Source organism: Balearica regulorum, chromosome 19, assembly GCF_011004875.1.
Source record: "Balearica regulorum gibbericeps isolate bBalReg1 chromosome 19, bBalReg1.pri, whole genome shotgun sequence".
Classification (NCBI taxonomy): domain Eukaryota; kingdom Metazoa; phylum Chordata; class Aves; order Gruiformes; family Gruidae; genus Balearica; species Balearica regulorum.
Window position 1 is genome coordinate 46,306 of NC_046202.1, and position 22,331 is coordinate 68,636.

Genomic DNA, 22,331 nt, shown 5'->3' on the forward strand with positions numbered 1-22,331 from the left:
GATAACAGCAATGGCCTTGCACCTGGGCTGGCAGATGGCCAGGGCATTGCTGCTGTTTCTGTGCTGCTCTACTAGACAAGTTGGAACTCCAGTGTGAACTCGACTCGAAGGGACTGTGACCTGTGGACAAGTCCACACGGGAACAGGACACCTCGAAGCATCTGTGGCTGTGAGTAACTCCACACCAAAGCAGGTACATCTCAAAGCATCTGTGGCCGCGGTTATGTCTGTGCTGCAGCAGGTATACCTCCGAAGGGATTGTGGCCTGAGGGTAAGTCCATGCTGGAGAAGGTACACCTCAAAACATCTGCAGCTGTGGATAAGTCCATGCTTCAGCAGGTACACCTTGAAGCATCAGTGGCTGCGCATGGGGTCATGCTGGAGCACCTCAAAGTGTGCTGCCACAGATAAGCCCACAACAGAGAAGGACGCCCCTGGAGGGACTGCAGCCACAGGTAAGGCCATGTTGGAGCAGGTGTATCTCTGAAGGCGTTGTGGACTGTGGCTAAGGCCATGCTGGAACAGGTGCACCTCAAAGTGACTGTGGATTAGTCTATGTTGCAGCAGGTATACCACTGAAGAGACCGTGCCTCATCGATAAGGCTCCACTTGGAGCAGGTACACCTCTAAGGGACTGCAGTCTGTGGATAAGTCCAAGCTGGAGCAGGGGCAAAGAGAGGAGGTCATTGCAATGTTAAACCCGATGGTCTGGTCCAAAGGGACCGGGGACGGAAATTGTAATGGAAATACCTTTAAATTGCTGTAACCAGGGATTTGTGTTGCATGTCATGGGAATTACTATAGCAGGAACCCCTTCTTGCTGGCCAGGCAAGGAGCAAGAGGAGGAGTTCATTGCAATGTTAAACCCAATAACCTGGCCCAAAGGGACCAGGGGTGGAGACTGTAATGGAAATGCCTTTAAATTGTTGTAACCCGTGATTTGAGTTGCAGGTTACAGTAGTTAACTATAGCGGGACCACCTGAACCAACAGAGGACAAGCCCTACAAGAAACAGTGCAAGTGCAGCAGTGACCCGACCTGAGCTGGCTTTGGTGCCCAGTAACTCCAGGCAACATGACATCTATCCTGCCCTAAGTGACCACCATAAGAGACAGAGCCCCAAGTCTTGGACTAAATGAACTCAATGGACATTTTGTGGACTTTTTACAAGGGGTGGTCCACAGCCAAAGGAATGGTATCTGCCTATTATATCAAAGGATGGGAAGGAAGGTGGTTAATGAGAATGTACTGGATAGTGTGGGACCTGAGCCTGATGTAAATAGTATGGAATAAGGGGTGGAGAATGTGCTGGTTTTGGCTGGGATGGAGTTAATTTTTTTCATAGTAGCTAGTACAGGGCTATGTTTTGGATTTGCGCTGAAAACATTATTGGTAATACAGGGACGATGTAGTTACTGCTGAGTAGTGCTTACACAGAGTCAGGGCCTTTTCTGCTTCTCACACCACTCTGCCAGCAAATAGGCTGGGGGTGCACAAGGAGTTGGGAGGGGATACAGCTGGGACAGCTGACCCCCCCACACACTGACCAAACATGTTCTATACCATATAACATCATGCTCAGCACATAAAGCTGGAGGAAGGAGGGGATGTTCAGAGTTACAGCGTTTGCCTTCCCAACTCACCATTACATGTGACGGAGCCCTGCTTTCCTGGAGATGGCTGAACACCAGCCTGTCCGTGGGGAAGTAGCAAATGAATGCCTTGTTTTGTGCTGCTTGCATGCATAGCTTTTGCTTTGCTTATTAAACTGTCTTCATATCGACACATGAGTTTTCTCATTTTTACCCTTCTGCCAGGCTGCAGTACCCCCTCTCGGCAACGAGGCGGCAGCAGCAGCAACGGAGGTGGTGGCGCGGCTGCCCACCTGCGCGGCAGCGGCGAGCACCGGGCAGGCGGCTCCCGCCCCAGGGGCGGCACCGGCGCTTCACTTCGGCGTTTTGCGCGCAGAGCGCTCGCTAATACCGCGCGCGGGAGGCGGCAGCGCTTCCTTACCGGGAGGCAGCAACGAGGGCGGCACCACCACCGCCTCACGGGCGCTGCAAATGTCTCGCACCGCCGTTACCGGCGGGCGACGGCTCGGAGCACGGCGGTACCACCGCGCATGCGCGGCGCTCGGGCTGCAGCGACCATGGCAACGCGCGCCACCGCGCGTGCGCTGCTCCTGAGACGCAGTACCGGATTTCGGTCGCCTAGCGGCAGCGTCACACTAGCGATCCTCCTCTGAGTATTTGTGACTGTTATCTCGCGGGGGGGTACCTGGAAAAAAAACAAAGCAGAAGACACATACTGAGATACTACCTGAAAGCTCAGCGAGTGCCATCTGCCTCTCTTACCTTGGCTGGTTGCCCACCCAGCCTCCGCTGTTTTAGTCTGCCGTATCGAGGCGTGCGCGCCACTGGTAAACCCCCCCCCCCCCCCAAATAGGGGATTATTACAGCTTCACCATACGATACCTGAACAATAACGGCTACTTTAGCCCACTAGACGTTGCTCGCCTTGCCCGAGTCAGCTCCAGTGCCAATATCCTGCTTTGGTCCTTCAAAACAAACGCACACCAAAAGATAAAAAAAGCTGTAGCAGCTTCCACCTCAAACACCCTTTAGTCGCTTACCGACCTGAGAAAACAACGCATCGTATAAACATGCTTTGTGCTGCGCCCACAGCTTAGCCTTAACGTATCCTGTTGCCCTTACCTCAAATAGGACCCTCTGGTTTCCTGAGCTTGAAAACATACCTTCCCAGATAAGAGATCAAAGGCTACTAGTAACAAAAAAACCCCAGGTGCCTGGGGTGAGACCTCAGGTGGATATACCACTAAGCCCCACCTACCATCCCACCCACAATGTCCTGAGGAAGGGGAGGGGAAAACCGGCAAAATGCATAAAGACAGCCAGCTGGGCAGAAATAAGTCTTTTACTCTGTCTGTCTTTGGTTTAGGTATAGAAAGCATAGAAAAGGGCAATAGACTGATTCTGTGAAAGACTGTACGTATTACAGCAATTATATAAACAGGTAGGTAATTTAAACTTGTTTCAACTCTGTCAAATGCAAACCTTTATTTTAAGCTGTTAAAAGCATTTGAGGTTATTGGAGGTTTAGCGTTGTCTAAAAGGGATAAAAGAGAAATCTCTGACACAGACTAAGAGATGCAGAAGCGTTCCTAAAAGGATAAGGCGGGCAGCAGACGGCTCTGGGGCGCATCTCCCGCACGCTGCACAGAAGACTGTAACTGACTGGAAGCCGAGCGCCAGAAAACTTCATCTCCCGGCATGCTGTGCGGAACAACAGCGCTGATCGTAGTCACGCGCCTGAAGACTACGTCTCCCGGCGTGCTGCGGCGAACGAAGTGCCCGGCCAGCAGCGCGGTGCTGGAGGGTCGTGTCCCCCGGCATGCTGCAGTCCGTATTGCTGTGGGAGGTGTCACGCTAGGGAGAGGTCTTTCTCCCGTCCAGAGCCGTAAGCCGCTTTGGAGCACAGAGCTTCCAGAATGGCCCCGAGCTGCTTTAACCCTTCCCTTCCCACTGTGACCCTCCCCAGGGATTCCGCCGCGACTCCCCGCTTCGACACGGCCCCGACCCGGCACAGATCCGTGTCCGACTAACCTAAGGCTACTACGACGCCTCAGTAAGCTCCCACCTGTCGGCCCCCTCTGCCGCAGCTCCAGCAGCCTCGCATTGCTTCCGTGGGGCCCCTCCACGATTCCGGCCCCTCGCCAACACAATGAACTGCCCTGCTGCGGCCCCGGTACTGCGGCTTCCCCTGTGACTCTGGGCTGGTTCTCTCCTTGCTCGTTGCGTGCCGAGACCCCCACCTTTTCTGACAAATTGCCCTGGACGTTCCCATCAGCTCCCCTCTCCCAGAATGGGCAGAACCTGCTGCCCGAGCACTAACTGCCGTCAGCGTGCCCCTGCTTCATGGTTGCAGCCGGAGTTCTGGTTTTAGCCGGCGACGTTCGGCAAGTCTGTGGTGCACGACTGTCCCCCAGGGACAACGTACATCTGCCCGCAGCTGCAGTCCGGTCTGCCGGCCCCTTGGTCCAGGGCTGCTGTCCATCAGAAACACGTGAGCGGTTGCCATTAGACCCATCAAGGTCCTCTGGGTCTGCCAAAGCAGCGGAGGTGTGCCCGGCTCCTGAAAATGGCACGCCGAAAGCAAAATAGAGAGACCTGGAGCGTGCAAGGAGAAGTAGTATTAAGAGGGCAAGAGAACAAATGGAGAACTTTGTGGCGGAAAGGAAAGGAAAGGAAGGAAAGGAAAGGAAAGGAAGGAAAAATGAAAAACACCGGGGGCGGGGGCCACACAAATGGATGGCTCTGGGAGCACGGAAAGGCAAAGGAACGGCCCGGTGGCGTGCCAAAAGGAAATCGGAAAACCCTGAAGCACACCAAAAAGCACCTGGAAAAGTCTGAGACAGGAAGGCTAAACAGAAAACTTTGTCACACCTTGCATGACAAATGACAGGCCTTGGTACGCACCACAATGCCCTTAATGCATGCAGTGGGGCTGATGGGAAGTCGCTCATCCCTATGGAAATTCCAGCTCCCACCCCCACCACTGAAAGCCCCAGCCCTGGGCGCCAGATGCACCAGGAATGTCTTGGTGCTGACAGATAATCCAGGAGCAGCTTTCAGGACTTTGCACAGCACTGGAGGGAGCCTGGCTGCCCCCGGGATGATGCGAACAGGTCCTAATAGCCGAATGTTCGTGGCAATGCGAGAGAAATTCCCTGCAGCCCTGTGAACAGCACAGGGGTCTCTCTAGAACCTTAAGGAACCTTAAAATGGTCTGAGAGCTGTTAGGACTGGTCCTCATCTCCTCAGACACGATGTGTAACATCCTCCCTGGTGCTCTTTGTTGAGACACTTTTTACTGATGGCAAAGGGATGTGGATTTCCCCCGTGGGAAGCTGCTGCCAGGCACAGCCTCAGCGGCACGCGCGAGAACCGAGCCCGCGGGAGCTGCACTCGTGGAGCATGACGTGGCGTGTCCATCAGAGTCTGTGGGCACTGAGGCCGGGGGAAGCCAGGTGCGTCCCCCAGGGGGTAGTGGTAATGCTGGGCAGCGTGCGAGTCCTGGCCTGCAGAAAGGAGGCAGGCAGCCCAAATCTCGCTCGCTCAGATGCACCGCAGTCGTCCCTTTGGGGTGCCTCTGGGGAAGCATCCTTGCTGAGGGCTGTTTGTCATCTGAGAAAAGCACAATGAGGTCTGGTGCTTGGAAGCAGAAATGAAGCACGCTCACACCGTAGAAACAAGTTTGTTGTTCCTCCGTGGGAGGAATCAACCGTTGGAACAACTTGTCCGAGGAAGGACTGGATTTGCTAGTGCTTGGAGCTTTCTGATCAAGATTATGTATCTGTATAAAATCAAAAAGTGCTGTATTTGATGACGATGAGGCGGTTTGGCCGCTCCATCTTTTGTCCTAAGTTAGTTAATGGAACATACTCAAGGGCAGTAGGAGTTCTTTTTAGTATGGGTGATCCAGAGTTTCTGTTTCATTAGCTACCTGGGAATGACAGACGGGTTGGGACAACTGAAAATTGGTCTAGAGGAGTTAACTCAGTGTCACAGGCCCTGAGACAGCAAAGGGTATTTGAGGGAGCACGTTACTAAAATCTTAGCTGTATGCTATTAGCTAACAGGCCCTGCCTGAAGAAGGAAATCATCCCAATGCCCATTTCGCTTAGGATGGGAGCGGTCCATTTTTCTCCTATTGGAAAGTTCCCGTCCTCCACTGCTTGCGCTTGCCCTTGCCCTGCAATTAATTCAGTGCCTCCTTGGTTTGGTAACTCAGGTGTCAGTGAGGCTGTGCTATGAGACCATTACTTCTAGCTTGCTTTCTTTAAACACACAAATAAACAAAACTCGCCATCCTGGGGATTACCTCTGTTACCTAGTTTATACCGTGACTGCTCAGACCAGTGTAGCAGCTCTGTAAAGAGAAAGGTGGATGGGACGGTGAGGGTGAGAAGGAACTATCCTAGCTTCGCTGCCTGAGCAAGCCTGCCTAGGTATTTCACCCTGAGGCCAGAGAGGACTGATTTGCCCAGCCTGGCTGAGCCAGCCTTTGTCAAAGCTAAGTTAGCATTTAGCCATAGCTGGCTTCTGGCCCGCAGGCAAAATGCCAGTACCCCTGGCTCAGTTTGTATGTATTTGCAAAGTGTAACAGAATATCCGCTTGTTCTCTGCCTCTGCATCCAAAGTAAGGGACTGAGAATATGACAAGCGACCGAGATAACTTTGCAGATTTATGGTCCTAGGGGAGTTTTACTCACACTGTCGAGGATTTCAGAGAGTTGTTTTGAGAGTTTCAGAAGACGTGATGAAGTCACAAAGGCTGCGTGTGTTTGAGGCCAGAGTCACGCAGTATTGTTTTAGCTGCATTCCTCAGCTTCTTTCTTTGGCTTGCATTGTAGGTAACAATTACAATTATTTTGTGGGTGGTAGGTCTGCATTAAGAGGCTCTGGCCCACCTTGGACGCATTAATGTCCCGTCCGTAGTTCGGGGTGTGTGTGTGTGTGTGTGTAAAATGATTGAGTTGTAAACCAAAACACTCGGGAGGAGATTTTTCCTTTAAAACCAGATAACCCTCTAGACCGTGCTCTAGCTGGCAGCCCCAAGCAGCTGCTGTGGCCATGGTAACCTTTGCTTTGAGGGGACAGAAGTGAGCAAAAGAAGGTGGTGCTGATGTGTAAGTGTCCTTAGGAGCCACTGCTGAAGTAAGAACTGCTCATTCGGATCCTTGCAGTCTGACATATCCTGCTTGACTTCCCTCTGTGCTGTGTCTTGACTGAGGACAGAGGCCATGGAATCTGGGTTCAGTAGTACTTACCTTGTGCTGTCTCTTGGACACCGGATGGGCTATGCGGACTCTTGCTTGCTGTCTTTTTAGCTGTCACTGGCCTTTCTTGGTATGGGACAGCCACAATGGGGCTGTCAAACCCAGCTTTTCCAAGAGCTGTTTCACTGTAGCTGCCTCTGTCCTAACCGCCAGATTTGCACAAGAGACGTGCCTGCTCTACGTGGTTGCACGGGCAAGGGATCTTTCCCACAGATGCTCTTCTGCGTTGCATGTTGACTTAGCTAGGCTCCTCTCTGGAGAGAAGACAGGATTTCTTGAGTTTTAATAACCTTCATTTGGAGCCAGTTGTTGCCTTTCTTAAGAAAATTGTGACATGGTCAAAGGCTGAGCCTACCCTTAGAAACACAGCATGACTGATGAAGCGATCTGTGGAACGTGTGCCATCTCCAGAGAGGATTCAGTGACAGTTACTTGGGTTGTAGGAAGACAGCTGGTGACAGCTGGTGAGTTTATCCTCTTATCATCGTGACTGTCAATGCTGCTGTTCCTCCCTTAGTTCCATTTCCGTGCATGCCAGTGCTGCAGCTGTGCTGATTAAGTGCAGAGGGTGAATTCACTCTCCTGCAATTTCAGCCTCTTATACATCTAGATGCTGTTAATGGGTCTACCTGGCAGAGACAAGAGGAGAGTTTGTTTGGGGTATTTTAATCTTTCCCCCGCCCCTTGTAATTTGATTTATAAGAGGTAATTGTACAACTCGGTTTTCGCTCCTACTGAAGCTATAGTATCACGCTTAGCAGGGAAAGCTGCAAGCGAATGAATGCACAATGGATTCAGCTCTCCCATCTGTCCATCTGCATCGTGGCACAAAATTAGAAAGCAATCCTTCCAGCATGCAACTTCCATCATGTCCTGCGTTTCCCCTGACCGAGTTATTCAATCCCCAAATTGTCAATTTGTCATCTTCTCAACTATTCTTCACAATCAAGGAGATACACATGAAAAGGAACTGCCTGCAGGCCGTAAAAGTATAACTGCAAATACTGAATGAAAGCTGAGCTATGCTTCCTGGTCTTTTCACAGCTTTCTTGCCAAACTCTTTGGCCTCACTGGCTCCCAGTTCTCTATGGGAGAAGGAGCCTCTAAAAGCCACATGGAAACATTAGCTGGCAAGGGCAGAGTAGCCTTCCCTCCTCTCAGCTGCAGGTTTGGTTAGCCCCGCTTTGGCATCCACAGCGGTGTGCTGAGCTGAGTCACGGCTGAGAACGGTGGGAGAGAAGTTTAAGGACTGGAGTCACAGGCAGCAGCTGTAGCCTTTGTACTCCGGGCCATTTTTGTTGCCTCTTTTTTGAGGCCTTGGGTAAGCGAAGCCCCTCGTGCTTTCGGGGGAATAGAACTCCTCTTCCTGCCAGCCTTTGCCCGCCTCTGTGACGTACTCAGGGGACAGGCTGTCACCATATAGGGACACGTAACCCAGCAGGGACCCTGTTTTGATCGAGTCGTGCCTGCCACAAGTGGAAGACTGCATTTGTAAAGTTACCGCTAATGCTAAAGTGGAGGAAAGTGTCACCTTCTCCCTGAGGACTGCTGAGGAGCTGTCGGCAAATCTTCTTCCTGAGCAACTTAGTAATGTGCTTTGCAGAGTTCTGGTAATGAGATGGGGAGGGGGACCAGATGGACCGCTGCTCCTGTTTTTTCTGCAGCTGTATGTCCCGGTCCTTTGCAGCCTGAAGTGACTGCCAGACTTTTTTCAAGTGGTGCTCGGTGACAGGACAAGGGGCAACAGGCACAAACTGGAACACAGGAGGTTCCATCTCAATGTGAGGAAAAACTTCTTCACTTTGAGGGTGACCGAGCACTGGAACAGGCTGCCCAGAGGGGTTGTGGAGTCTCCTTCTCGGGAGGTATTCCAAACCCACCCGGACACGATCCTGTGCAACATACTCTAGGTGATCCTGCTTTAGCAGAGGGGTTGGACTAGATGATCTCCAGAGGTCCCTTTGAAGCCCTACCACTCTGTGATTCTGTGAGATGTAGCTCGGTCAGTCTTCGTAAGAAGTGCTATAGCATGGCCTATGATTTTCACAGGTCTCTGCTGATAAAGTATTTTGGTTGTGTTAACCCACGTATCTCAGCCACTTCTTACAGTTTTTCTGGCGAAGCACAGAAGTCAGCTCACCTGTGGTGTTCTCATTGCCCTGCCAACGCTGACTCTGGTATCATCTTTTATTTCCTGTTTGCAGATTCTGAAATGTAAAACCCTCCTTCCATCTTGTTCCCTGCCCGCTACGCTCGCCACCTGTCAGCTCTCACCTTACACAATCAGAATGCTCTTGAGGACTGGGACAGACTTTGCTCTCTCTGTGCTGCCTCAAGTATCACAGAGTCCAGATTCTTTATTGAATTTCCTCACTGAATGGATAAATTCCATAGCTTGTGTTATTTATGTCAGAGGTCAGCCCAGAACAGGCATTCCCAGATGTTTTGGATCATGAGTGAATGTACTTGCTTGCAAACGGCCAGTTGCCATTCCCTTTACATTTGGAATAAGAACGGTATACGATGGTACCGTTTCATGGGCCTGCTGTGAATCACTTACCTGCACCTTTCTGACTGGTAGTGGGCTGCAAAGCTAGGTTGGGTATGCCAATGAGATGATCTTAATTGTCCCATATGGTTTTAATGTCTAGTGAGTAAGACCTAATGGCATTACTTTAACTTTCATAGTCATCCCCGATACGTTTAAGCAGCACAGAGGCTACTTCTAAGAGCCTTCAGAATGTCTGCTGTGTGGTAATAAATAAGTAAAAATGCAGTAAATAATGCGGAATGGGAATTTTTACAGAATATATATTTTCCCCCAAAGCTCTGAAAGGCTCGATAAGGGAGGAATATCCCCCTGCTCACTGAGATACAGCTCCCTGAGACAGAATGCAGCAGGTGTTTAACAACCTTTAATGGCCCACACACAATAATTCAGGACGAAGTCTGAGGCAGGCTGTGTACAATGGAAGGCAACACCAGGAATTTTAGAATGTCAGAAGAGAGTCATTCCCAAATGGTAGATGAGCCAAAATGCAGGTAATGACACTGTCCAAAAAAGTGCCAGCGCAAGCTTCTTGCTTCTGTGTTTTGTCCAAATGATGGTGCCTCTGCTGACACAAACCTCTCAAACGTCCTGCAGATTGAACAGGGGCTGTTGCCAGAGAGGAGCATGATACCAGATTGATCGCTGCTTGCTCCAGGGTTTGGCTTGCACTTTTCAAGTTGGCTCGAGGTGGTTTGGCTTGCGTTTTCATCGTGACTCGGATTACATTCCCAGTTGGGTCACCCTTGAAAAGGAATAATTTGCAATCATCTTCACCGTAGCGTAAATTACAGATTCCTTTTAGGTTGTAGTCTTCCGTGCAAGATAAGGAGTAGGGGAGGAGGCGGGTGTGGAAGATCACTTCCTTCGGACTTTAATGCCAAGATGCGGGCTTTGTTTCTAACAGTTTGTCGGCTCCTGTAGAGCTGCTCGAGGGAGGTGACCAGATGTCTGTGTTATGCCTCTGCTGTCTGGAATGCAGGATGGTACCCAGTGTCCTGTTGAAAATTTCTACATGGGTTGTTTGGGTTTTTTCCTGAATTTTATTTGCTTCCTGAGACTTTCCTTGTCTCTCCCTTTCAGTGATATGCAGCACCGAGGCAGAGCCTTAGTAGACCAGGAGCAATCCTGCACCCATGACACCTAAAAGGGATGTGCCACCGTAGTCCGCAGGATGCTGCTACTGTTACAAGCTCCTTAAAGAATCCAAAGTGGTGAGTTTTTGCAAGGGGAATATTTTCCGTAAGTGAGTATCACAGCCTGTCTGTACTCTGATATTTTAAATATCTAGTTCCTACAGTTCATCTTCCTTCTCATTCAACTATTCGCTATGTGAGATGTGCCCCGTACTCCTGTTAGCGCTATAAAGAGCTTGATATTCCTGGAGTTAAAATCCCACCCACCGAAGGCTGAAAAACAAACCATTAATTGCATTTGCTCTTCGGAGAAACGGTTCTCTCTCTCTCTCTCTCTCCCCCCCCTCCCCCCCACCCCTCCCCGCCTCCCTCTCTTTCCCCCCTCTTCTCTCTTCTTTTTTAAACTAGGCAGTGCGGTTGCAATTCTTGCATTTAGCTGGTCGATTGTAACTCAAATTGCGCTTTACTCTGGTCACGTTGTCAACTCAAGATGCTAGAGATCTGCCATGTCTTACTCTCAGGTATTTGCATTCCATTCCGTTCTCCAGAGCTACTTGTGCTGTACGCCTCATCAAATTGGGTGCCTTCCAGTGGTGCACCAAGTGAGGTGGCTAACATCTGTCACACTTTCCTTTTGAACTCCTCACCTTCCCTGGGGGAGAAGAGTGTGCTGTGGAAGTTCTGCTTTGGTAGAATGTTCTGGCTCTGGACTTTTTCTGGGGAAGATTTGAGGTTGGGGTTTTTTGGTGTGTTTTTTCTTTTTCTACAACTCTAGGTTAGGGGAGATGCATTCAGAAGAATGCAACTTGTTCTTGGAAGGGCAGGAGAAAGACATGAGTGGTGGTCCTAGTTTCTGGAGTGTGATAGAGAGGATTGGGAAGGCTGGTTTCATAGATTTGAATCAGCCTGTAAGAAAGGCTGATTTTCAAAGGAGGAAAGCAGTCTACCGGTCATCTTGATCGGTGATTGAGTCACAGTACTCAGAAAACGTAATGCTTCAGATGTGGCAAGTGCTAAGTGCTATACAGCCTCTGAAGTGGACTGGAAGATTAAAATTAATGACGGCTTTGAGTGTGTGGGTTGGGAGTGCTGAGGAGAGACAGAGAGAGAGGTCAGTTTGATCTGCAGGGAAAGCAGGACTTGCTTCCAAAATTTGAGTCATTTGGGTCAAGGCATACATTTGAAAGTTGAGCTGTGTAGTATTCTGTCTGATCCCCTTAGATTACAATAACAAAGACAGTATGATATGAATCTTTAAAAATGTATAGCGTGCAATGATATTTTGATTAGGTTGAGGAGCTTTTCAGCACGTACGTGCACAGTGGGTGTGGATGTAGTCTGTATCTACCTTCCCAGGCTTTGCACGGTCCTCTCGATGTAGCTGTAAGCGGCAGTATTTGTATTTTAGGCTTGGGTGCATCATTTAAAAATCTACGTCTCACTAGGTCTCTCTGTCTTGTTGATGGAGTGAGAGGTTCCTCCAGAGAGCCATTCAAAATACCTAGATTTACCCCGATCTAGCCATCTTAAATGCCTTTTTAGGTGCTGTGTGACTATAATTCGCAGGCCTTTGGCTTTCTCTTTATCTTACCCTGTTACTGAAGCTACCCCTTCTGCATTCAGGTTTCTCACGGGTTCTCTGGATTTAAGTGTTTAGAAAGCAGCTCATTCGGCCATCTGCTCAAGGCACCTTGGAAAGTCATTCATGCTTGGTGTTAATAGATTTTGGTTTTTTCCATTGACGTGGGGAACATTAGGTACCGATTCCTTTCATCGGACATGGATGGAGCAGATCCAGAATTCTGCGAAAAATGTTTAGTCCATCTGGTTTTGGTAGGATTCTATTGAAAGTGCTAAAGGTGACCTGCATTGCTAGGGATGGACCATTGGTGCAGATTTGAAGGGGCGGTAACCTCTAGCAGGGAAAAGCGGAAGCAGTGGGTGAGCAGGAGCAGCACATCCGATAGGAGTCTGAATGACTTGACCGAGGTCACGCACCAAACTCACAGCAGAGTCGGAACAAGAATCAAAGCTACTGATTTCTTCTGCAAGGTCTTCATCTCTGGACCTTCAGCCATTCATTTCAACACTCCAGCGAGATGCTACGCGCTCAGAAGTGGGAGTTAAGAGACTGAGTTAATTACTCGTTTACCAGAGTCTCTTTGCTTAGGCACATCCATTCAGAGTGAACCTTTCGAATCACTGGCGTTCCGATCTCAGTGTTTCTCACTGATCATTGTCAAATGCATGCACAGTGATGCTGTGGTTCTAAATCGCAGCAGGCATGTTGTTGCAGAGCTCGCTGCTTCGTAAAGACGCAGAATCAATGCGCCGGTAATAGCATCGTCTGTCCATTTCCCCCCCCCCGTCCCCCCCCTTCTTGGCCGGGTGTTTGTATGTTTGTATTTGGTGAAAATAATATCCCTTTGCCATAAAGAGCGCAATGTCCAAGCTGCGACTCACATTACCGCATTTTATTTGCTCCTGCTGTTGCACAGCCCCTGCAGGTCATAATTCATGATGGGTGTCATCGCAGAACAACCTTGCTGGCCCTATTATTGTTATTGGGTCCAGAAAGATGAGTTGCTGACCTTTCCCAAGCGCTATTTCTGTTGACTGCTAAAAACTTTCAGAACAAAGTTACGTGTTTCTCAGTGGTGCGAGCCAGGCTCTTTATCTGCCTGCGAGCTTTCTGAATCGTAGCGCATCTGTGCTATCTTAGCTCCGGGTATGTGAAAGGAGAGCCTAGTTTACTCTGCTTATACTCTGAGGAAGGGTAGGCTTTGGGCCCTGACTACTGGTACTAAGTACTACTACTGGTTAATCACATTCACGTAGCTTTCGGTTTGCTTATAACGGAAGAGTGAGCTCACCTCTGCTTGTGAGCTCCTGTATAGAAAGTGCACTGCTGACCGCCACGTAGACTGCCTGCTGTTGGTGTGGGCAGCCCAGCGCTGGTCTATGCTGTAAGGAGCTCCTTAGGAATACGGTAGCAGGGCTGGAAAAAAGGTGTTGTATATTCCACTGGTTTCAGGATAACAGTTGTCAAACACCTGCTATTCTGCTCTGCACCTCAACTCTTTTGAGTATTACTTGCAATGCTAATTTGGAGCAAAGCTCCCAAGCTGCACCAAACCGTACAGGATATAGGTAAGGGAACTGCCAGTTCCACAATCCTGCAGATTGTGGAAGAAAATGCCCCCTTTTTAAATACATCGTGAGGGATGGGGGCAGAGAATGGATTTCTGGAAAGATTTGATGTTGGTGGGAAAGCTTAAAACCAGAAGCACATAAAATGTCCCTGTATTTTCTCTGATTTTAGGGTGAAGGATGAGGAAGTTGTATTTGTTTAATTCTATTGGCAAACTCTTAAATATCTCTTTGCTGAGGAACATACCTTAGAGCAGCGAGAAGGAGACAGACGAATAGGTGCACTCCCCCAGCTTCCTCCTTTCACAGCTGTCAGGGCACATGAAGCAGCACAGAAGCAAAGCTCAGGCCTGATGTTAGAGAACTAAATGGGAACTGTACAAAGCTGAGTTCTCGTCCAGCAGCTTTACCACTGGTGCTGTAGGCAGATTGCTTCAGAAAATGTCTCCGTTTCTGTCCTGTCTGTAAAATGAGGATAAAAATCTCAGCTTTCTTAAAAGACTTAGCGATCACAGGAAGAGGTATATGTATCTAATTGGGGATTAGTTTGGTTCTATATGAAATGAGTTGAAGCAAGGTCATTGGCGAGCACGCTGCCGCTCTCAGCATCTCAGTGTTCATTCCTCTGACGTTAATGCCTCATCAGGGTCCAGCAAGCCTGTTCAGTGCTTCTACACTAGTGTCTTTTAGTTGCTTGCACTAGCATTTGCATAATGCCTAAGAAATGCTTAGCAACGGTTGGAATCAAAGGGTTTTGATGAAGCAAAACAGAAATGAGAAGAGAATGCTTTTCTCTGCCTCTTTTTGTGAATGTTCTTGTAAGCCCAGATAAAGAACACCTTCCTTTGTTACTCATTTATTGGTCCGTATAATAATCCTCTTTTATAGAATTGTTTGGGGGGTTTTTTCAGTCCCATGCAAGGCTCGTGACAGCGCTGAAGGTCACGAGTTTAAACCACCCTGATGACCTATGGGGAGACCCGTCATGCTTAGGCAAAATGTGATTACTTGCTAGTGTGAAATGCTCAAATAAGCTGGGAACTGTTACTCAAATAGTTGCCCGAGGAAGGAGGAGACGGTTTCTAGTTGCTTCTATTTTTCGATACTGAATTCTGTGTGCTCACGGATAAATCAACGTCCAGTGTTACACAAGCCTCAGTTTTTGAACGCCAGCCATCATGGAGGACCAAACTCTGTACGTTCTCGGTCCGGTAACTCAAGGCGATGGGTATGTGGTGGCCATGTTATGTTCTCCTTCTGTTTATACAAATGCAGCCTCCTGCCACTCCCCAAAATAACTTTCTGCTTAGTTCGGTCTGTCGGTTAACCAGCCGGTGTTCCCAGTATCTGGATAAAGGCCATGTGGACACCGATTGCCTCTCGATGTTCCAGATCATAATCTGTGAAGTGTCCAGTATTTATGGTACTGTGACCAAGCACTGATGTGGAAGCGCTCTCAGAGTTACCTGTGTCCTTCTATCATCAGCATGCTACATCCTGTTATACTACAGATGCCTGAGGGAGCGACTCTGCACTGAATGTAAATATTTTTAGGTTTAGTAACTTCAAACGGTCTAGGACAGTTTGTGCTGGCTAGAGATTAGCTTCCACTTCTTTATGTACACTTGAACTACGCTAAAGTTAAGGTCTTACAACTCATCCAAATAACAGTGTAATCAATGGGAGTCAGTCCTTTATTTTGTCTCTATTTAAACAATGCAGTTAAGTGTAGGAATGGAGTTTAATGTTGGAGAAGCAGAACTTTGTGAAGGGTCTGGACGTAATTGTTGCACACGTGGGAGGTGAAACAAGGAATGCTAGTGTAATATCAGTCCGTTTGTACTGCCTTCAGTAACGGGAAACTCGGGCTCGTTCTTATAGTGGGTTTGCATTTAATAGACAGGTGTATCATCAGAAGAAGTCTTGAGTGTTGTTTTGCTGCACTGGTAATACAGTTAAGAATTTAAGAGAGGGTAATCACCTTGAGATTGTATCTCACCACTGCCCCCCTCTTATTGCTTGAACAGCTGGTTTCTGGGAATATACTGAGGTGGCCTTTAAATATCTGCCGTAAGGTTTTACATGTTTTCAGTGCCAAAGTTAGTATCTCCAAATGACGCTCTGTTATCCTTGCTGTTACAGCGGCTCGCTCTAGGTGAAATGTAGTCTCCCTGCGCGGTCCTCGCTAGTTCCATGACCGCAAATTTATAAGCAGCTGAGACGATAGCTTCCTTTTTAGCTCAGAAGTCCCTGAACAGCAACAAAGGGAGAACAGAGCTAGTGAATTAGAGCATGTTTAGCTGTTTCTGAAGGATCACATATGAAGCTAGAGCTGGAAGCGATGGCTGGGTGGAAACAAAATGTGACTCCATTGAGGTCAAAGCAGTTACATCAGGATTCATCTGTAGCCTCCATTTATTTTTAGTTTCCCTGTTTAACATGCCTTCTTATGTACTTATAGCATGCCCCTCCCAATATTCTCCTCAACCACTCGGTTACCCTGTCCTTTCTCATGACAGAGTGTTGGGGCAGTGGTTTTAACTTATGTCAGATATTTAAACAAACAAACAAACAAAAACCCAAAAAAGCCCAAACAAAATAAAACCAAAAGTCACCTAACTGCCATTGCTGTTGGCAGAAGTTCGCTGGGAAAATGTCCTAATAAATCCAATACTTAGTACGTGCAATCTTCAAAATCAAGACCGAGGCCTGCATTCTGATTTTAGAGACACAACTGTAAATCTCAAGTAACTCTGCAGGATAAAATAACTCCACATTTACCCTAGTATTATAGCTGAGACTGGAATTTCCCCTGTTCTCTTTTAAATTACTAGCATAGCATACGCATATTTACCTTGATTAGGAGCTTCAGATCGTTCATTCCATTATGTTTAGTGTGAATATGCAAGGTCTGGGTTCCGTCTTTGGTAGAAGTCTTTCCTGACCTTTGAGAAATTGTACTGCAAACATTACGTGGCTGCCCTTGGTAAACGTCTGTCTCTATGGCCAAGTGCTGGTACAGTCAGTGATTGAGTGAACATTAACCATGTTACCTATGTCACAAAGGCTGAAATGCCACAGCAGCGGAGGGCTAAAATTCCCCTGTTGAAGGAAGAGAGCTGATCGTTCACTCTTTGGGACCGTATCAAATTTGTACAGGTTTGCCATAGGTTGTGAGCAGGTTTTAACACTTGCGATCTCCTTCCAAAAGGAGACATAGTGAAATCGGTTTGCTGTAGAACATGAAAGAGAGGGACAGATCGTAGCAAGCTGGGAAGGATAACAAGCCAGAAAACCAGAGCATTCGGGAAAAAGGGAACCCCGGTCGGGAAAAGAGACAAGCTGACATACTGGTCAGGCCACTGTCCAAGCAGTGGGAGTTTTACGTGGTACGCAGGAATGTGTTGGAGGGTTTGTGAAGGATGCTTGAGGAGCTCATCAACCAGCATTATCAGACAGGAAAGCCGCTATCAAGCCCTGGCCTGATAAATGGTCAAAGAGCCCTGAAGAATTCCGTAATGGAAGCCGGAGTAGTTTATGAAGTGTTTGGGGAATGCCGAGTGAGATAGTGGGGTACCTCAGAGTAGATTACACCCAAGGCATGAGCAAGAACAGCATGCTGCTGGTCTCTTGACATTCCTGAAACTCTCCAGATGCTTGGCAAAGGTGTTTCTTAGACTGAAGACAAAAGCAGACTGAAAATAGCTCATGTGGGAACAAAGCACTGGTGATTTTAGCCGGCGTTTTGCATGTCTTTTAGCAGCTCCACAGGAGGATCTCCCCAGCCATGGACTCCTGCAGTGGTGTCCCAGCGTGACAGATGTCGAGGTGCTAACCACGGAGCTGTTGCCTTCCCATAGTGTTGGGCAACCCTGCTTCTTTCAAATTCAAAACCCAAAGGTCAATTACAACACTAGCGAGTTTTCATCCTCCCTCCCAGGGATTTGCTGGTGAGACCCTTGGCCCGGGTCGCTGTCATGGTGCACCAGAGCCCCATAAGACTTGTGGTTACTTCTCCCTTTTGCCCACCTCTGCCCCGGTCTCGGAATTTCCAGTGGTGTCACCTCTGGCCCCCAGACTGAGTAAGCTGAGTGCTATGGAAAATAATAGCTAATAATAAGCCACATTGTAAGATGCTATGCATGATGAAGCAGGTGCTAAGGAGGAGATGTGATTAAGAAACTGGTTTCGGTGAAGTGACCGTAGATTTTTTCCACTTCTTCTGTAACAGAGCGCTTTGAGACAGGTGCTAACAAAAAATGTCCCATCGCTGAGGCCTTCCCCTTGGCTGGCAGTCCTGTGTAAGCTGGAGCTAGGCCAGAGTATCAGGTTGCCTTCTGCCATGAAAATCTAGACCTCTGATCTGGAAAGAATTGGAACTGCCCACGGAACGCTGTCAGACATACGATCGGATAGCGATTTGCTGAGGAGAGGATGACCAGGCCTCAGTGTTACCCGAGATCAATATTGAGAAAACAAAGTTTGCAGCCATGGCAGCAACTGCTGTCTCTTAAATGTTACCCTTTACAGGGCTTGGCACCCTGAAATGTAACAGAGGCTGTTAGTCCTTCTTGTGGTGAGTGAACGGGGCCAAAGGAGCTGAAAGACCTTGCACGAATCAGGGAACGGCTGCTCCTTTCGCTGCCTGAGGATATATGTGATTGCACGTATATCTGCAGGCACGTGCCTTGTGCGTGTGCCCTGTTACTTTCTGCCGTCGTCATTTCAGTGTTGTGATGATTCCCAGTGCCAAGCAAGGATGACGCAGAAAAGTTGCCTGTCAGTTATGTTAAACAACTGAGGACTCTTGGCTATTAGCCCACACAAAGTGATTGTTAGCTTCAGCTGTTTTCAGATAAGCTTTGCCGATTACAACTAATGGCCAAGATAAATCGCTAAGAACATAAATGATTTTTAATATTTGGAATGTTTATGCTCCTTTAGTTGCTAAAATCTTGTAATTTCACATGCCTCGGGCTGTGAAACTTCATCTGAGCGGCAATTGGTCACGTGCGCTCAACTCATCCCATTTTAGAATCGGCTTCTGTTATTTAAACTATCCAAAGTCTTTCTACACCTAAGACACCTCTTTAAGTCCTTGCTGCCTAGATTCCAGTGGATTACTTTGCTTCAAGATTAGTCCATTTTAGTAGGTTGTGTTTTCTCAAGGTCTGAAATGAGTGTGACTTAAGATGAGTCTAGAAAGAACTTACTCTCAGGTGAGGATTCCCTAGCTCGTGCTTCAGCTCACAAATGCACACGGGCACACCTACGCGTGTTATATGGGCAAACGGTACCAGTCACACAAAGACACATGCACGTTCCTGTCAGGGTCTAAAAGATGTAGTGAATGTTGACCAAATTTGCCATGGTGTTTTGTTTATTCCATCACAGTCATGTGCTGTAATTTAGGTTTCTTTTCCCACCTTCCAAGCTCTCCCACCTCCTCGCTCCCCCAGATCCTCTGCCTTGGAACTTGATGTTAAAACACTACTGGAGAAAGTTCTATGAAAGGCAGTCCTTCTGTCGTCCTGAATGACAAGACCATAGTGGGAAAAGCAAGTGAGGCAAGAGGAAGATTTTATAAGGTAATAGAGAAAAAGGTGTGGAGAGGATTGAGAAAAGCTACAGGGGAAAGACAGGGAGAGGAAAGGCAAGCTATTGAAACAAGCAAGGAAATATGGTCTTCCACTGCTCCCTCGGTGTCTCTTGCAGGGAGGAGGGATGGTGACAAAGAATGGGAAGGTCAGCGGAAACTTACCAAATTGCCAGATTGTTGTGAGAAGAAAGGGAGCCTGCCCCCTTAACTGGGCAGAACAACTCCGCTATCAGTGGGCTGCGCTCCCCTACTCTTCTTACACTGGTTTCATCCAGGGACAGACCCACCAGCTTTGGAGGGCTATCTCCTCTGGCTGATGGGAGTAAACAGGCATCTATTTTCAGATGCTGGCTAGTGAGAGATGATAGGCATGATCCCAGGCTTCCCTGCAGAGGAGGAATTTCCAAAGGGTGGAACGTAGAAAGTCCTCTGATATATCAGCTTGTTTTCTGCAATGTTTAATTGTCATTCCAAATGTAAAAGTCATCAATAGCGCTGTCCAGGAAGATCAGTTCACAGAACCCAGTAACATATCCTGGCTACTGTGGAGTAGAAACATACTTTCTTTATATGTTCCTGGCTTTTTAAAGAAGCCTTACAGCAAACTGTAGTCACACCCACATCCTGTCACCGCAGTTTTGGCAGAAGAGCGTAAAGGGCCTTAGTAGTCCCAGAGATTCAATAGCTTGCCCAATGATTGCCGGAAAGCCTGTGTCAGAGGGAAGACCGGAGCCCAGTTGCTGGTCCCTGCTCTGACTGGTCTGCTAATGTGAATGAAAAGAGGCTCAAAGAACTAAAACAGTTCATAAAAGAAAACAAACTTACAAATAACATCCAAAGGGGAACGAATCTCAAGTAAGGAAATCCGACGGCGAAGCACTTATCACACGCAGCTGTAGTGCACAATTGATTTTCAGTGCTCTGGAATTACGACCGCAGCGTGCTGTGTTCATCAGCACGTGACGCACTGGCAAATCACATCGAGAACGCTAGCGATCGTTTCATGTGTGCGCTTGCCTTCTGGTGTTAATCATGTTTCACAGAGTAAGTGCAAAGCTTCTGGGCTTTTGCATGTGCGTTGATGTGGTTTGTGCTTGCTTTGGCACTGCACGTTATGTTACTTGTGTCACGCTGAAGTACAGCAAAACGCTCAGGAGTATCTGTCTTTAAGAACAAAGCCAATCAGATACAAATTTGGACACAGGTATACGCATCTTTTTGATTCGGAGTTCAAGTGGACGCATGTGCATTTCAGTGATGCGGTCATTCCCTCTGCTTTGCCTGATGCCGTGAAACTGCCCGCTTAATCTAGCACTTTTGCAAACAGCATTGTTCAGCTCTGCTTTGACACTGCCAGTCATTATAGTATGTTTTAAGCACATATGCTGATTAATCCAAGCTGTCTTGTTGGCAGCAACATAGAACTTTGAATCTCGCTTTCTTACTTCATCTCCTCCTCGGCTAGAGGATTAATTTTGGAATACAAAGGACAGCAAGCAGGAGTGAGCCACGAAAGATGTCAGGCACTGCTTGCTGGCATACGGAATGGTCTTCCTGTGGAAGGCCTGAGCTGTCTTGCAGGTTGCTGCTTAAACTCCGGTAGCCTGGAACCTGTCAGAGGAAGGGGCAAGAAGCAATGCAGACTGGCAAAATGTCACGTCCTAACAGCTGGACACGTATCCTGGTGGTCAGTCATAATCATCAAGATTCCAAGCCTAAACCTGTGAATGTGCCGAGAGCTGATGGGTTAAGCTGGTGGTTAGGATGGCATGCTGCCTTATGAATGGTGCCAGTGTTACAAGTACTCCTTCTATTATAGGAGTACTGAGAGCTCCCGGTTATGCCGGATGCTGCCTGGTAATTCACAGGATAAAAAATAGTCTGTGACCAAAACAGCTGGCCACCATATTTGGCAAGACAGTCAATGGGAAAGTGCTTTACGTGAGGGGATGTTATTAGCTGTATTCTGCATATAGGGGATATGAGGGAGAGGAGGGATGAAGATGACTAGCGCAGGGAGGATGTCTCTGACAGAGGGGTTGAAGTGACTCGGACTACCGCAATAAGCATTTCTGCCTGTACTTTTAGAAGCATCTGGCCTGGCGTGAAAAATAAGAAAACTGCTGTCTTGAAAATGAATAGAAAAGAAACATTTTTCCACCCTTGATCCATTGCACCTCTACATCCAGTCTGTACAGCGCATTTCTGACTCCTTTGGAACCAAATCTCGGTCGTGGTGGTTGTTAGTATGAAAGGGTGCTTTCTGTAACAAATGCCAAGACTGCTTCTTGCAGGAAAAGCCTGACACGGCATCCCGTACATCACTGGCAAACCTCCTACTGACTTGGCCGAGCAGGGTCTCACCCAAACCGTCTTTACAAAGCACGGCATTTGGCAATGAGCGGAAGGTGGTTGATTGTTTTCTTTTTTTAGCCAGTTTCCCAGTATGGAGTAGAAAAAACGCCAACCCCTACGTAATCGGCAGAGGACAAGGGGATGTTAGGATGAGGCTTGGCAAAGAACAAATGGGCAAAAGTGAAGATGCTGCCACATGACCCGCTTCTTGCGGGGAAAATTGATTCTGTACTTTCCCAGAGCACTCCCAGCTGGAATGCCAGGGAGAGGAATAGCAATGTTTTTGGCATATAAATTACAGTCAGGACTAGGATAGGCTGAGGAAGGACTGGCGTAATTTGAAGAGCGCACGTTGACTTTGTCAGAGAAATATAAACAATAATGTTCTTCCATTGCAGATCCAATGCAGACTTGCTACAAAATTGGCTGGCTCGTGGACAAACTGCCCTTGCACAGCAGTAACCTCTTGCTCATCAGTATGAAGCACACACCCGTGCAGACGCTCAGTTTAAATGTTAGAGAAACCTTTTGCTAAGGGCCGATTGCTAGAAGAGACAGAATTTGCACCATACTTTCTTTGGACTTAAACAACAAGCACTCATGCGGCAAGCCTTTCTATGGGAGTCTTCTCCAAGTGAAGGAATTTTGCAGGTCACTGGGAAATGGAGTCAGCAGGAGGATGAG

General features: G+C 48.0%; 1 long non-coding RNA gene across 1 annotated transcript; it reads right to left on the reverse strand.

Moving 5' to 3' along the window:
• Window positions 1–15,291: 15,291 nt before the first annotated feature.
• LOC142604481 (uncharacterized) lies at window positions 15,292–20,423 on the reverse strand. Its single transcript, XR_012838348.1, has 3 exons — window positions 19,455–20,423; window positions 16,548–16,926; window positions 15,292–15,943 (listed from the first exon to the last, which is right to left on the reverse strand). It is a non-coding gene; the product is annotated as an uncharacterized LOC142604481 (long non-coding RNA).
• Between the last annotated feature and the right edge of the window lie 1,908 nt (window positions 20,424–22,331).